The sequence below is a fragment of the Galeopterus variegatus genome, unplaced genomic scaffold, assembly GCF_000696425.1.
Source record: "Galeopterus variegatus unplaced genomic scaffold, G_variegatus-3.0.2 Scaffold6130, whole genome shotgun sequence".
Taxonomy (NCBI): domain Eukaryota; kingdom Metazoa; phylum Chordata; class Mammalia; order Dermoptera; family Cynocephalidae; genus Galeopterus; species Galeopterus variegatus.
In genome coordinates, this window is record NW_007732241.1 from 29,111 (window position 1) to 45,232 (window position 16,122).

Genomic DNA, 16,122 nt, shown 5'->3' on the forward strand with positions numbered 1-16,122 from the left:
ATATACTGAAATCTTGCTAAATTCATTTGTTTGTTTTAGTAGTTTTTAAAGCTTTTATAAGTTTCTTTATATAGAAGATTGTATCATGTACCCACTGAGAACATCATGTTTTTGTTTTTGTTTTTTTCTTTTATAGTCTTAATGCAGTGCATCACATTACCTGATTTTCCAATGTTAATCCAACCCCACTTGGTCATGATGTTGATGGATCTTGGACGTGACCAGTGCCATTTTGCACACAATAAGCACAAAATAGTCGCCAGCCCCTCCCTTTGTAAGAAACCTCGTGATTTCTGAGAAAGAGAAACCCTTTTTGCTTCCACAAAGGTGTAATTCTCCACCCTGGTCACATAGCTTCCACACTGGCATAATGCCCCTCCTTGATTGTATCAGCCAGCCCTTGGCACTATATATAAGCTCTCTCACCCCCACACCTGGTGCTGTCCTCCATTCTGAGCACAGCCCAGCAGATTCTTTTCCTTTAATAAAGCTTGATTGGTACCTGGCATTTCAGCTCACTTTCTTTCAGATGCATTATCCTTTCTACATAATATATCTAATTGCTAAAGTTTTGTTAACTAGTTTTGCATATATGTTCATGAGAAATAGCCTGTTAATATTTGTTAGCAACATTGAGTTAACATTTTAACTCAGTTTTAATTAAAATTTAAATGTTCTGCTACTTCATCTTTTGTCAAAAATCATATTAATACCCATGGAGCTCTTACAGTTTTCCAGACATTTGCTGTGTAACTGCTGTGTAAATTGCAGACAATTTAGTCCTTGACTTCAGAGACTCAGTCTATTGTGGGATGAAACAAAGGAATGTTCTGTGCAAGTCTTGTTTCAACCATCTTCTAGAACAGAGACAAATTGGAGGTTCTGAAGTTCCGAGATTTGAAACATTACATTTGATTGGTGAAGGACTAGTTTACAGGTTCTCATGGGGGAGGTGATGTTTGAAGCCAAGAATAACCCATTTTACTTTTAATGTTTTTAAAAATATATTTATTTATTTTATTATGAATATTCATGAGATACACACACTTAGGCACAGGACCGCATCCAATAAAAAGTCAACTAATGAATAAAATATTGATTCATTTTGATCCATCATGAAAACATACTAGTATTTGTTTTTTTTTTTTTTTGTCTTTTTTACTGACCGGTAATGGGATCGCAACCCTCGGTGTCGCGTCCGCACCTCGCTCAGCCAGTGAGCGGGAACCGGTCTCCACATGGGATCCGAACCCTCGGTGGGAGCGCTGCCATGCTCCCAAGCGGCACACTCTCCAGTGCACCACTGGGCCGGCCCAAAAAACATACTAGTATTTGAATAGCAAGAAAACAAAGATTAAAATATGAAAAACAAAATTAGGGAAACACATGAAGTTCATTTTGGAATCTTTGAAAAAGCAGAAGAGAAATTAGGAGAGAAATGAAGATAAGGCTTCAAGGTATGGTACTATTGCCCATCTCGCTTGGGCACTGGGCTTTTATTTCAAGAGACCAAAGGAAACCCTGCAAGTTTTTGAACTGAAAGTCAACACATTCAGTTGCATCTGTCTCTCACCTGACCACTGAGGCAGCTGTGTGATGTCACTTCCTATGTGTCAGTCACACTTCAATACTCTTATACATATAAACTCAACCTTTACAGCAGTCAAATGAGCATAGATATTATTCTCTTTTTTAAAAAAATGAGAAAACAGGCACAGAGAGATGCAAGACTTCGCTCTAGGTTGGACAAATACTAAGTGGAAGAATCAACCTTCAAGACAGAAAAATTCAGAAACCACATTTTTACTCATTTCTCTCTGCCAGGGGTCAGCAAATATCAGCCTGTGGGCCAAATCCTACCTGTCGCCTATTTTTGTAAATATACTTTGTTGGAACATAACGATGCTCATTTATGTATTGTCTATCACTGCTTTCGGGCTACAATGGCAGTGTCGATTAATTGCAACAGAGACTGCTTGACTTGTAAACCCTAAAATATTTACCAAAAAGTTTGCTGATTACTACTCTATACTGCCTTATACTGTTAGAAAGATGAGCCACAGATATGACAGTAATCAAAGAATAAGTGAGACAGGCCATGATAGAGCAGAGGCTTGGGGATGAAAAGAGAAAAATAATGGAGAGACAGTGGAAAGGAGAAAATAGGACACAATTAAATTGAGCTATATTATATTCATTCAAAGCAGCACACGCCCACATTACACTATGTAATTTCAGAAAGAGAGATTATGGTTAGAGTTAGGAAGAACTTGCCACATATCAATTCTGCAGAAAAGGTTACGTGAAATGTAGCATTACCTGATGATAACAATTCTCATCCTAAAGCTCCTCATTTTGATTTGTATTTAGGACATAATAACGATGATCTAGTCTTTGGTAAGAGATGTTTTGATGTCCTATACACGGGCATAGACTACAGTAACAGAAGCCCCTTCTTCGATTAAAGCCTCAACTAAGATCGAATGATAATATAATTGTAAGTTAAAGAAGACAGAACAAGATGAGTGAAATTGGTAGAGAACGTGTCAGAAGATGGAGGAAGGAAGGGGACAGCCAGATCTGGACCATATGCTCTGTGATCTGATTAGGCTGATCCCTGAGGCAGACCGAAAACTGTTCCGCCCCTTACCTTGCCAATGCCAGGGAAGACCTCAGCATAGATTTAAGTACTAAAGAGAACCGAGCAAAGAAGGTTAGAGCTATGAAGATATATAAAGGCATAAAATATTCAAAAAGGGACGAGAGAGGAAGAAATACAGATAGACAATAAAGTAATTTGTTTAAATAGGAAAGAGATGTTCATTTAGATACTGAATCATGAAGTTTAAGAGGAAGGAGTATATGTTAAATACAAGGAACTGAATATCATTAACTACTGAAATGGTTACTGAAACAAAGTAAGAGAAGGCAATTTACCAAAGACAATAAGACAGTTTCAAGGAAGGAAGGAGGCAAACTTACATTAGTAAAACTACTAATATAGGAGGTAAAATCAAGAGATGTTCTTGATATAAAAACATAGTAATAAGTTTTATTGATCAAATTTCCCAAGGAAAAGCCATACCCACACAATTTAAATATTAATGGTGGCCATTGGTTTTCTCTTATAGTTTTGGATCAATGCACTGCTCTGACAAAGTCAATGTCAATTTCTAAATTAGGATAATTAATTATTCTATGCTCATTATTATAGGACATTTGCACACTGACGTGCTAGCATAACCAAAGCCAAAATGAATTATACACATAAAACAATGTAGATTGGGCCGGCCCGGTGGCGCACTGCTACAGTGCGCCGCTTGGGAACACGGCAGCGCTCCCGCCAAGGGTTCGGATCCCACATACAGACCGGTTCCCGCTCACTGGCTGAGCGAGGGGCGGGCGCAGCACTGAGGGTTGTGATCCCGTTGCCGGTCCCGGTCCGGTACGGGCGCGACACTGAGGGTTGTGGTCCGTTGCCGGACACGAAAAAAGACAAAAAGGAAAAAAAAAAAAAAAAAAACAATGCAGATCGCCACACATATACAGGAAACTACACGACATATTAAGGACTGCAGAGAGCTGGGGTGTGAAAAATTCTCTCTCCTCAAGTAATCTATGAGACCAATAAAGAAGTTTTGAATTTTGACAATGGAGTAAGAGGAATTAAATAAGATAGTCAGCACGAGTCTTGCTGCATGTTTGATTAGTTGATTGGGTAAAACAAAAGAGTTAACTGTTTGATTTGGCTAATGCTTTTTTTTTTTTTTTTTTTTTTGATACCTATTAGTAAAACCAGAAAAGACCAATTTGTCTTCTCTTTGGATCAGAATGCAATATGACTTTACAGTCTTAATCCAGGTTTACTTAGAATCTCCTTTTTATTCTTACAATGGACTTCCCTCTTCTATACTTCATTTTATGAATGACATTCTTATAGTAGCATGAAACTAAGCAAGAGATATATTAGAAAAGGTGGCATAGTTAATAATGTTGCATGGACAAAATGTAAATTCAAAGTAATGCCAAGGATCTTGTCAGATAGTAAAATTTCCCTGAATATCAGGAATGGTGGGACCAAGGATATATACCTAGTGTGGTAAGAAAACAGTTGTTGCCTACAAACAACAATTAATAGGAACATTTGGTTTATGAACAACATATTCCTTACCTCTCCCAATGTTGACTACTAAATACCAAGTAACAGAAAAATTTGCTTAATTTCAATGGCCTCTAGAGCAACAGGAATGCTCCTTGTGCTACAACAGAAACTTCAGGTGGCTCCGCCTTTAGGATCATGGAATAAATTTAAATCCCTGTAACTTACATGTTAAAGACACACAAGGGTTGGCCTGTTAGCTCACTTCATTAGAGCGTGGTGTTAGTAACACCAAGGTCAAGGGTTTGTACCCTGACCCAGCAAGCCACCAAAAGAAAAAAAGAAAGAAAAAAAAAGACACATGAAAGGTGATAATTGGAATTTGTAGCAATGGCCATGGCATGGCAGCACAAAACAGCCTTTGAGCTTTGAGAACCTCTAATGAGCATAGTCTTAGAAAAGCATACATTGGGGTATAAATGGCCACTGAATATTTGACCCATGATCTGTCAATCTATTTATATAAAGACTCTCCTCTATTAGTCTGGGCCAACCCTGAGTATTTCAAGACAAGTCAGGGAAACACTTGAAATGTAAATGTTATATACAAAGTAGTCAAAGGAATTCATAATATTCAGAATGTATATCAAAATGTAATAAAGGAAGAGACTCCTATAACTATATTGCCCATAAATGATACCTAGAAATACAAAAGTTGGATCCTAGCTTATGTTTGCCAAGGTAATGATGGAAAGTTTAAATTTAAAAACAAAGTAAAATAATTCCATATGTAAATTTCAACATCACAGTATGGAATGTCAACAGAGACATAAGGTAAAAGAAGTGAGAAAATCAACCTATTATGATGAACTGTATGCATTGCTTATTAATCAGTCTATTTTAAAACAATGGAGACAAGTACATGATTAGTTTTGACTCGAGCCTTAGTTATGAATATCAAATGAAGTATACTCTGGGGGAAAAAAAGATTGGACTATGAAAGGAAAATTCATTTGGAGCTTTGTACAATTATGACATATGGCAGATACAATTAAATCCCATCAAGGGCAAATTTGGGAGAGAAACAGTGACAAAGCTTACGCCATGACTTCTTTGGGAAACATTAAAGTAGCATGACAGAGGCAAACCATTTTAAATCACTTAGGTGAGAAGTCCTCATGTCATTGGGTAAAAATTCACAGCCATCCCAGAGAAAATTAAAAATATGTGAACCAATGTAACAGGTGCCAATGTTGACAGGAAGGTAAGCCTAAGCCATATGAGTTCCTTGAGAAAAAAGGCAAACTTTGTGCACCAAGTGAATTTTATATTTACATTACCTAAAAAAAAGCCTCTGCATATTCTTATTGACAAAAGTTGATATTTATTCTGCATATGGTATATTTGCCCCTGTGTCCCAGGCATTACACCATTAAGCCCAACACATTGCCATTTTACCAATACTTTGATGTCTTCCAAAACAGTTTCAGTGATAATCACATGATTATATGATAATATACTAACCTCAGTCCATGGGAATTGTTGTAATAAAGATTAAGTCAGAAGACATGGAAGCAAAGGACTTGAAACTTGGAGTTTTGCAGGTAGACACAAGGGAATGGCAGTACACTCACTGATTGAACGCTTCTACCACAAAAAGCTGAGGTAACAAAGGCACAATGCATTTCATGTTTACTTGTCCCACGTCCACTTTAAACCATACTCAGCCATGCTATTCAGAGCTAGATTGGGTGTTTCCTCTCCATGCTGGTAGCATAGTTCTTAGAGATCAGAAGATTCTTCACAGTTCATCTGTATGCATGCCACTGACAATATGGTCATGATTATTTTCCAAGTTCAATCTGAATCTGCAAAACATTTGGGTAATAGGAGAAATCATTGATTCTGATTATGAAGAAGTTTTTACTGCTGACAAAAATAAGTGCTACTTTTTCTTGGGGAAGAGAAAATAAATTAGCACAATTGCTTTTTTTCTGTCCATGTGTCTGTTCATGATGTGTCTCAGTACAAGGAGAAGGATATAAGAAGCACATGATTAAAAACATAAATAGAATAGGGAAAAAATAGTTTTAAAACAAAGAGAAATTTTGATTAGTAGTCCAGAAGACACTTATTCACACTTGGTCATGAGATGATGCTCCAGGAGTAACCCCTAGATATAATCTTAAATATAGAGAATGATGTACTGCATGATGAAGTAATTGTCATTGTACTAAATATTTAATTTCTCAGTGTTGTAATTATTTGTATATATCTTAGCTCTAATCTCTTAGCCTTTCTCTCCTGGTACAGAGAACTCTTTCCTCATTTTTGGTACATAATGAATTGGGACCATTCTCAGAGTTATCTTTCAATGATATATTTTGTGTGTGGGTCTGCAGAACATTCCTAGTTTATTCCCTTAGCCTCAAATTAGTCCTATTCCCTGGGGACAAACCACTCTATGTCTATAGATGATAATAGACACATGAACGAAAATTCAAATGGACACTTTGAAATCTCTGCATAAAAATGGTAGGTAGATTGTACAAGAAAGTGGATGTACATTAAGTAAATGTTACTTGATATTTGTTGGAAAGGAACAGGAAAAACTTATAAATTTCTCTTGTTTAGGTAGGGCTTACACTCTAATGGGTAGATCTGACCAAGAATAGCATACATCATCAATAGGATTATTTATTGTTTGTGGATTTGGCCTATAGGCACTGGCCAGATGGCTCAGGTTGGTGATGTCTTGCTAATGTCACTTGCTAAGTCCATGTACTTTTCAACAATTGTCCTCCACAATGTAAAGTGGAGAATGTGTGGCCCCCATACCTTGTTAATTGTGTATCATACACCTTTGTCTTTTGCTTATTATAGTACTCTTCTCTCTATTAATTGAAGGCTAGATTCACTATAGCTTAATATATCATATACTCTATATTTATTACCTACATCATGGAATATACTCAGTATTTTCTCCTGCTGAATCAGGAACTGAAAATTACTGAAATAGGCTATTTTGTAATTAAAATGGAGTCACAATGTAGATATTTCAACACATGTACTATCACCAGCTAACTGAATCCTCTAGAACAGGAAGATTTGTTATTAAATGATTAAAAATACCATATAATCACATGTATAACAGTGTTTGGGAGTAATTTGTTAGACTGTTAATAACTGCTGTTAATATTTGGAATACTCATACTAATTGTTGTATGCACACACATGATTTTTTTTTTTTTTTATTGTCACTGGACAGCTTCTTTTAAGCAGTAAGCAATAACTGAAATTCCAGGGTAGACTGCAGTGGGAGGAGGGAAGCCTATTAGCAGTAGGGGAGCCTCGTCTGAATTTAGTGCAGTTCTCCTTTACATACCATATCCATTCTTTAAAGTACATGTTGCCCATGCCAAAGGGTACATAACTGTAACAAAATTTTACATCAATGCAATTAATTGGATAGAAGTTGTCCCAATCGATTTGCTGTATTTAGAAAACACAGAAAATCCGTGTGACAATCATATCCTATAATAAATACATAAATCATGTTAATTCATCCATTTGCTTATTTATTCACAAATTTATATTGCACACCAATATACCAAGTGTAGTGCTAGTTATGGGAGATATGATAAGAAATTCATGGAGAATACAGACTTGATGAGGAGCCAGACATAAAAAATACATAAGTAAGTGCTTAAATTACACCTGTGATAAAAGTATGGAGACTGGGGATTTTTTTTTTCTTTTTTTTACATTCTAGAGAGAATCTTGCTACTTTTTAAGGGAGGATTTTTTAGGTCATATGGTCAGACTCCGACTGCAGGAGAAGCCTTTAATGGGAACTGTGGAGAATGAGTGGTCTTTTTTTCATCAGTGTCCCTTCAGGCCTCCAGCAGCCTCTCTCTCTGTTTCTCTTTTGTTGATTTACATGTAATACAATAGTATTTTTCTAGGGGCACTGTGGAAATTAAATGACAATGGAATATTTGAATAACTACTAGTTTTAACTCATGATTAGTGACCCAGAATATTGTCTATTTTATTCTGGCTTCCATTTTCTGTGACTTGAAATGAATCATTTTTAGAATGAAAATTAGTTTACTTTAAAAGTTATTAGCTGTAGGGTCGGCCCCGTGGCACACTCAGGAGAGTGCAGCGCTTGGGAGCTCAGCGGCGCTCCCACCGCGGGTTTGGAACCTATATAGGGATGGCCGGTGCGCTCACTGGCTGAGCGCGGTGCGGGCGACACCAAGCCAAGGGTTGCGATCACCTTACCGGTCACAAAAAAAGACAAAAAAAAAAAAAAGTTATTAGCTGTGTTGTAGTTCAATAAATATAATAACTTTATTAAAAAATCACAGCTGATTTTTAAATTCCATCTAATCATAAAGTAATTAATTATTGTAAAAAAAGTCTTTATTTTAAAACAAAAACTTCATTCTCATTCTATTCCTAACTTCCTTTTTTAATCTCACTGAACATACCAGTTAAAAAATTGATTCCCTATGCTTTTCCTAAGTATAGTTTTTGTTTGTTTTTTTCTTGTTGTTGTTAATTTATTCTGCTAGTGTTCTGTGAGGTTTCTCTATGTCTGATGTTGTGTCTGATATTATTAATCTTTGGAAAATTCTTGGCCATTATTACTTCAAATATTTTTTTCTGTTTTTGCTCCATTCTCTATTTCTCTTTCTAGTATTCTAATTATGCATACACAACGGGTCTTCAAAAAGTTCATGAGAAGATTTGTGTTATCTTTTGTTTCTATTTGTACTGGTCCATTTGGGTTGCTTATAACAGAATACATGGAACTGTGTAATTTATAAAGAAAACAAAATTTACTGCTTACTGTTTCTGAGGATAGGAAGTCCAAAGCCCATCTGGTGGTGGCAACAGTGACCCAAGGGTCTCACATTGCAAGACGGTGGAAGCAGAGAGAGAGCAGAGAGAGCAACACAGATTCTCCTCTTCTTTTAAATCCCTCAGAACCATGTCCTTGACCACCATTTTTAATCCATTCACTATGGCACAGTCCTACAATCCAGTCATCTATTTAAGTCTCCACCTTTCAATTACCATAATATGATTTTCCACCCTCTTAACAGTCACAGTGGGGGCTAAGATTCTAATACATAACATGGGGGACACAATTCAAACTTCAGTGAGTTTTGGCGAGACATAATTCAGTCCACTACACTATTTTTCCAAGAACATTTTGAAATACCCATCTTTTGCAATTGTCCCATTTTGGGGTATTCTCTTGATTTTTCATTCCTTTTTTTCTTTGTATTTTAGTTTAGGAAATTTCTATTGGCATATCTTCAAGCTCACTGATTCTTTCCTTTGTCATGTTCAGTCTACTGTTGAGACCATCAAAGGCACTTTTCATTTTATCGGTGACAGTGTTTTTGATTTCTAGCATTTTTCTTTCTTAGAAAAGTATGCCTTCTTTTTATTTTCTTAGAAAAATGCCTTCTGTTTCTTTTCTTTCTCTACTTATGTTAGTCTTTCATGTTGTCTATTTTTTCCACTGTAGTCTATAATATATTAAAAATAGTTATTTTAAATTCCCTGTCTGATAATTCCAAAATCTGTGTCATGTCTGAGTCTGGTTCTGATGCTTACTTGTTTCTTCAGACTGTTTTTTCTTTTTTATTGTTTTGTTTTGTTTTGGCATGCCTTGCAATTTTTGTTGTTGTTATTGTTGTTGCAAGCCCGAACATAATATATTACATAATAAAAAGTTAAGGGCTTTAGTGTGAAGTTTTAGATTAATTTGTCTGGGAATAGAGCTGTGTTTAATGTTTTCTGTATCTATGGGTGCTAAAGGCTTCAAAATTTCTCTTCTATCCTTTTATTTCTCACTTGTTCTGGAGTTTCCCTAGGAACTCCTCCTTAGGTAGAGTCTGTTATCTTGCAACTGTTTCAATTATCACCCACTGCTACTATACTGGAGTATGGTTGATATATTGGTGTATGCTTATGATTAAATCTCAGTTCTTCAGTGGGCCTGGGTTCCTGAGTTTTGACCTTCACAAGTGGTTCTTTGCCCATATCCCTTTAGGTGAGATGGGAAGGCTAGAGGAGGTTGGAGCTGGGTAAACGCCCTTCTCCTTAGTTGGAGTAAGGCTCTGGTAATGTACTTTCCAATGGATAATAGATTTTGTTATGGGGGATGCTCTGAATTATTTCAAAAGGGTTCTTTTAGCCTCCCTCTGCCAGAGAAAAGAGAGGATTTTTCTTGGTGTTTCACTATGGGTACCTCATTTGGCTTTTGGAGGTAAATTCCAAAAAAGTGTGGAGGCCCCCTAAAGCTATGGCCCCCAGAAGTTTCTGACTCTCAAGCTATTTCACACTCAGCCTCCAGCAATTTGTCAAAATTACCATTAAGTGTTTCTCAGTTTATGGCTCATGCAATTTCTGCTCCAGGCAACTAGATTTAGGGTGTTATTCTCTGCATTTATGTATCCGTTTCTAGATTCAGGGTGGCAATTTGTCCTGTGACCTTAACTCTTGATGAATTGAAGAAAAGTCATTTGTTTTCAGTTGGTTCAAATTTTTCTTTTAAGAATGGGAGTAATGACTTTCAAGCCCTTTATATGTTGAAACTGAAACTGGAGGGCTCTGATGTTCTTTTCTACTTCTCTAATGACTCTTTTATTGGAAATTCCTTTCTTTGTCTGCCCAGCTGAGTCTCCAACTTTCAGGTTGCTGGTTCGCATTATGACTTACAGTGAAAGTGGATGGGTTAGGAGTATTGTCTTGGGCTCCCACAGCAATGGTGTTGATCAATGATTTCTTTCTTCTGGTGTAAGACCCGTGCACCAAGCACAAATCCTACACACCGGAGTGGCTCACCTCACAAAGACCACAAGACCAGGACCGTTGCAATCAGCAAGAGGGATTTTATTTTTCCAGCATGCTGGGGTGCTTTGCCTTTTGGAAAAGCCACCCCCAGTTTACAACACAAGCACTTTTTATAGTTTTTCCTGAACAGATATTTATGACAGGATGAGTTGTTGGTTATCTGTGACGCCCTTGGATTTATGGGCAGACTCCAGCAGGCTGGTACCCCTGTAGATCTGTGGCACCTTTAGATTTACAGGTGGGCTTTAATAAGCTGGTACCCCCGATAACGGTGCTTCTTTCAATCCTATATCTTCCTTGGTGCCTGGCAAGGAGGCTTTTATGTAAGGAACCATCCTGTCCCTGGGACCGGGTGGGGGCCACCCCCTTCTTGGAATGTTTAGTGTACTTGGGCCCCCTGCTGCTTAATAGCCCCTTAGAAGCTGTTTTACATTTCAACATCCCCTTAGAAGCTGCTTTACATAAAATGCCTTTAGATATGTTTCTCCATTTTCGCAAGCGTTTGCAGAAGCAAATAGTGCAGGTTAAAGCTATACTAGCAAATTGTGCAGGTTAGAGCTATATTTTTCCATTACTAAAATCCCACACTGGTTAACCTTATTCTTTACAGTGAGGCATGTTCCTCCAGTGAGACAGCAGGGCAAATGCTGCTGTCCCGAGTGTTCATGTAGCACATGGTGATATACCTATGTCTTTTGCATTTTTATTGCCTATTATCCTCTTCTTACTTCTGAACTGACAATGCAGTTTCTGTTCTGGTCCCAGCTTTGCCAGGAATTTTTCAGTCCCCTATCTCTTGGTGATCTTTGGTGGGGGAAGGGATTTCAAGTCAGATACATCCAGTCTCTCCATGTGTAAACGCATACCCTGATCTCTGGCACTCATCCATGGAAATTGGAAATCCATTTCTATCCATTTCCCTTTGACTGCATTCCAGGCACCTCATCATTACAATGCTTGAGGTTCTAATTAACTAAGAACATCTTGCACTCTCTTGAATTATTGACAGGTAATTCTCTAGGAATACTCCTTTCTTTCATTCTAGGAATCTCCAGCCCCCCAGTTCAAGATGAGAGACTGGTTACAGAAAAAAAAAAGAAATAAAATAGAAAACACAAACAAATCCTGCACACTAAGGGTCATCATCTTTTTAACAGAGCCTCCTGGCTTCTAAAGCAGTGCTCTCTGCTGATAAGATGATGATGACTGTAAGTTGCTTCCAATTTTTCTGTTTTCAGGAAAAGACCAAAGAAAGAAGGGATTTGGATTCAAAACCAAAAGTTCACTGGGTACCAAGTGTGGGTTCTCACCACCCAAGAGTCAGTTTTGGGCTTTTACTTCTCATCATCTCTGAAAGTATATGTGGCGATCATGCCATCTTGTATTTCTGGAGCATTAGGATTGTGCCGCATCATAATTAGGGGTGCAGCATCCACAGTGGAAAGTCTGCATGGGCTCAGGAGAATGTCAGGGCCTAAAGAATCTTCTTCCTTTAGGGCTGTTCATAGATAATGTGCAGAAAGCAGTATCTAGAACCATCACCAGAAGATGTTGACCAGAAGTTTCTCAACCTTGAGAGTCTGAAATCCTTACTGGAGTAGACACAGGATCCGTGTTCATTGGTATGAAATTCTAGGAATCTTCCATTTGCCTGAGGATGATGCTGGGTAATCTCTTGATCTTGACTCTAACCTCAGATCTGTGTTTTTGTTGTGTTTTGTTTTTAATTTCAGCATCCTCGACCCTTTCCCCTCCACAGTGCCTCTCCTGAGGGAGGCACCCTCCCAGTTCAAGTGACTCTCCTCTACTACCACCTACTTTCTCTGGGGTGGAAAGAAGGGAATTGTTTTTCTCCTCAGAATTTCTTTGCCACCAAGCCCCTGCAGGTGCAGTCTTGGACCCTAAGTGTCTTAAGTTATTCTTGAGAATATTGGAAACAATAACAAAGATCATATTGTCTTCAAGTTATGAAGGGGAAAAACACTGCATAGTAGATAAATAAACTTTATTTTTCTATCAAGCATGTTATTATACTAAGTGGTCATCTTTAACAAACTCATATAACTTTAGAATATTAGTATTTAATATGGGATGTGTGTGTTTTTGTTGTTTAATGTGTTGTAGGAAAGATAAAGTTAACATGATTCTTTAGGGTGTCATCTGGGGCCCTCATGTGTACTCAGAGATCTCAGATTTTCCTCATCATTCAGTTATTGTGCTGCTCTGTACTGCTGAGTACAAAAGGTTCAAAAGATCCTCTTCCCTGACTGGTGGGCTGGAGCTGCGTCCATGGCTTGAGGTCTGGAAGTCCAAGCTGTGTTGGGTTAGTTGGCCCTATCAGCAGTTTCCCCCGTTCCCTGAGCCTGCCCATTCCCTTCTGAGTCATTTCTTCTCAAACTACCACTAGATGGTGTCACAAGTGGAGGCAGCTATAGGATTTCAGGTCTGGGAATGTTATCCCAGACCCTTCTATCTACGAATTGCTGTGTCCCCTCATACGGGGCAGACTTGCTTTTTGAAATAATATAATAGTAAAATATGCAAAGATAAAGGTCAGAAGAAGGAGTAAGTGACCATTTTACACATATCTAAACAAGGCACAAACAACCAATAAAATCAAGAATGAAAAGTGGTTCCTTACAGATAATTCAAATATTAAAAATATACTAGTAAATTCCATGATAATAAGCTTTAGAATCTCTAAAATAATTATGTGAAAAATTAAAATATGTAATATTCAGAAAAAAGTAGCAAAGTTTCATAAGAAAATAATAATTAAAAGATGTACACAATTATTTTCCACATGTGGAGGGTACTGATACTTGTGGTGGCCCAAGCTTCTGAAACAGCTCTGCATGGAGAAGCAGGCAGAGAAGGGAGCCCTGCTGGGCCCTGCTCTGGGAGGACATGGGGGCTACAGAAAAAGGAGTAAAGCCAGATGCATCTGGAAGAGTTAACACTTTACTCCTGAACGTGTGTCTACAGTTTCCCACCCCTCTCTCTGCCTGTACAAATTAGCCTTGAGATGTGACCCTTTTCCACCTTTTTCATCCTCTCCTCTGTTCATCCAGAGCTCCAAGTACAGTCCCATAAAAATATTTGCAGATTCTTGAATGTACCAAACTTGCTCATTTTTCTGTCCAAGCCATTCCCTGCACCCCCGTCCCCACCCCACCCTCAATCCATCCCCTGCCAAGAAGCTGAGAGTGAAGACCCAGAGCGACTCTTGATATCCTAAAATGAGTCTCCGAAAGTGCCGATTTTTTCTACTTTTAACATTTATGTTGGTAGATAGTTTTTAAGAAAATAACAAAAAAGAGATTAAAAACATGGCATGGCTTCATGCCCATTGAATTCGTAGAGAAATGAGTTAAAAGAATAATAGAGAAAAAACCCAGGTGAACAAAATTAGTGATGAAAACTTGAATGTCACACACATGAAACTGATGGGCTAAGGTAAGAGACACATTTCAATTAGTGATTTAACAAATCTAATGATTTACTAATTGAATGATATATATTACAATATTGAACTAAGAAGAAGAAACCTGAATGGTAAATAATAATTGACTCTCTTAGAAGTGGTCAAAGCATATTCCAAATTATCAAATACGAGCATTTTTATGGGAAAATTGTTAAAGTTCCCATGAATTTATAATTGTTTTTCTGCCTGGGATTTGTTCTCGATCTTCAAGCATGTGTCAGATGATGGGAGAGGGCAGAGGAACAATTATACCTTGTCCAGCAGTTTCCAAAGGTGGTACATTTTGCTATGTAATGTGCTCTGCAGGAGGTAGGAAACTAAGATTTTTTCTTGATGAAAAACTCACAGAAAATGAATCCATCAACTTATATTCCTCATGAAAACAGAGCATGCTCTTCCTAGAGGCACAATATGCTGGGACCATCCTGTGCCTAAAAAAGAAGTTGACTTCTCATAGGGACTGTTTTGTTCAAGGTTCTTTCCCTTTAGGTGCGGTTTCAAGGTTGCCTTAGTTTCAAAGCAGCCCTTTCTGTCCAGGACCCAAAAGACCCAATTCACCACGTAAGGCCAGTAGTTCTCAGCTTCAGGTTCACATAAGAATCACCTGGAAAAAATTAATTTTTTTAATAATCAGTGTTATTGAGATATATGTTACATGCAAAAATAGGCACTCATGTAGACTGCGCAGTTTGATGAGTTTTAAGGAAGTGTTACACCTGTGTAATTACCACACAATTAAGATTTAAAACATTCCCAATACTCCAATGCATTCCTCAGGTGCTTTGTAGCGAATCTTTCTCAGCATTGTTCATCTCTCCTCCACCTATCTCCCATCTCCCATCTTGTAGGATGTGGTGTAGTGCTTTTGGGGGTAAACGGAACATTGAACCTGAAGAGATTATTCAAATTGGTAGACTGATTTGTGGCCCTGTGCACAACCACGGACATGGTAGTGGTAGGAGAGGAGATGCTGGGAGTCTCACTGGGCTAGGAAGCAGAAAGGGTTAAAACAGAGGGTTAGCACTATTGACATTTTGGACTGGATAGTTCTTTGTCATGGGAGCTGTCCCAGGCTTTGTAGAATGTTTAGAGCACCCTGGTCCTCTACCCACTATATGCCAGCATTTCCCTAGTCATAATAACCAAAACCCTCTCCGCACATTGCCAAGTGGCCCATCCGGGGCAAATCCTCCTTTCTGGGTTAAAGAATTACCCTCTCGACAGTGGCCCTAAAAGACTGCAGCCCATTTGGCCCAGTTCCTGTTTCCCATTCCTCTTAATTTTACTTTCATTTCTCAGCCAGCTCCTCCTCAGGAAGAAGGAGGAACCACTTCACGCTGGTCCGATCCCCTCTTGGTGAGTGAATTCTGACCACAACTGCCCCTGGCTTTTCTTCACCCCTTCAACCAGGAGTCAAGATTTCTCCACTGGGATCTGAAGATATATGGGGAGGTTTGTTGGGGGCAGAGGGTGGGAGACTCTGGGAGGAAGGTAGTAAGTGAAGTTCAGTGAGTTTAATTAGTGGCCCAGAATCTGCTCTGCTCTGCAGGGAAGAAAAGCCAGATGGCAGGCTTGCTGCTGAGCACAGCCCCTGGCGGATTTGAGTCGGGGGAAGGGATGCCTTGAAACCAGGAAGTGCTGAAGAGGCAGAGGGCCTCATTTG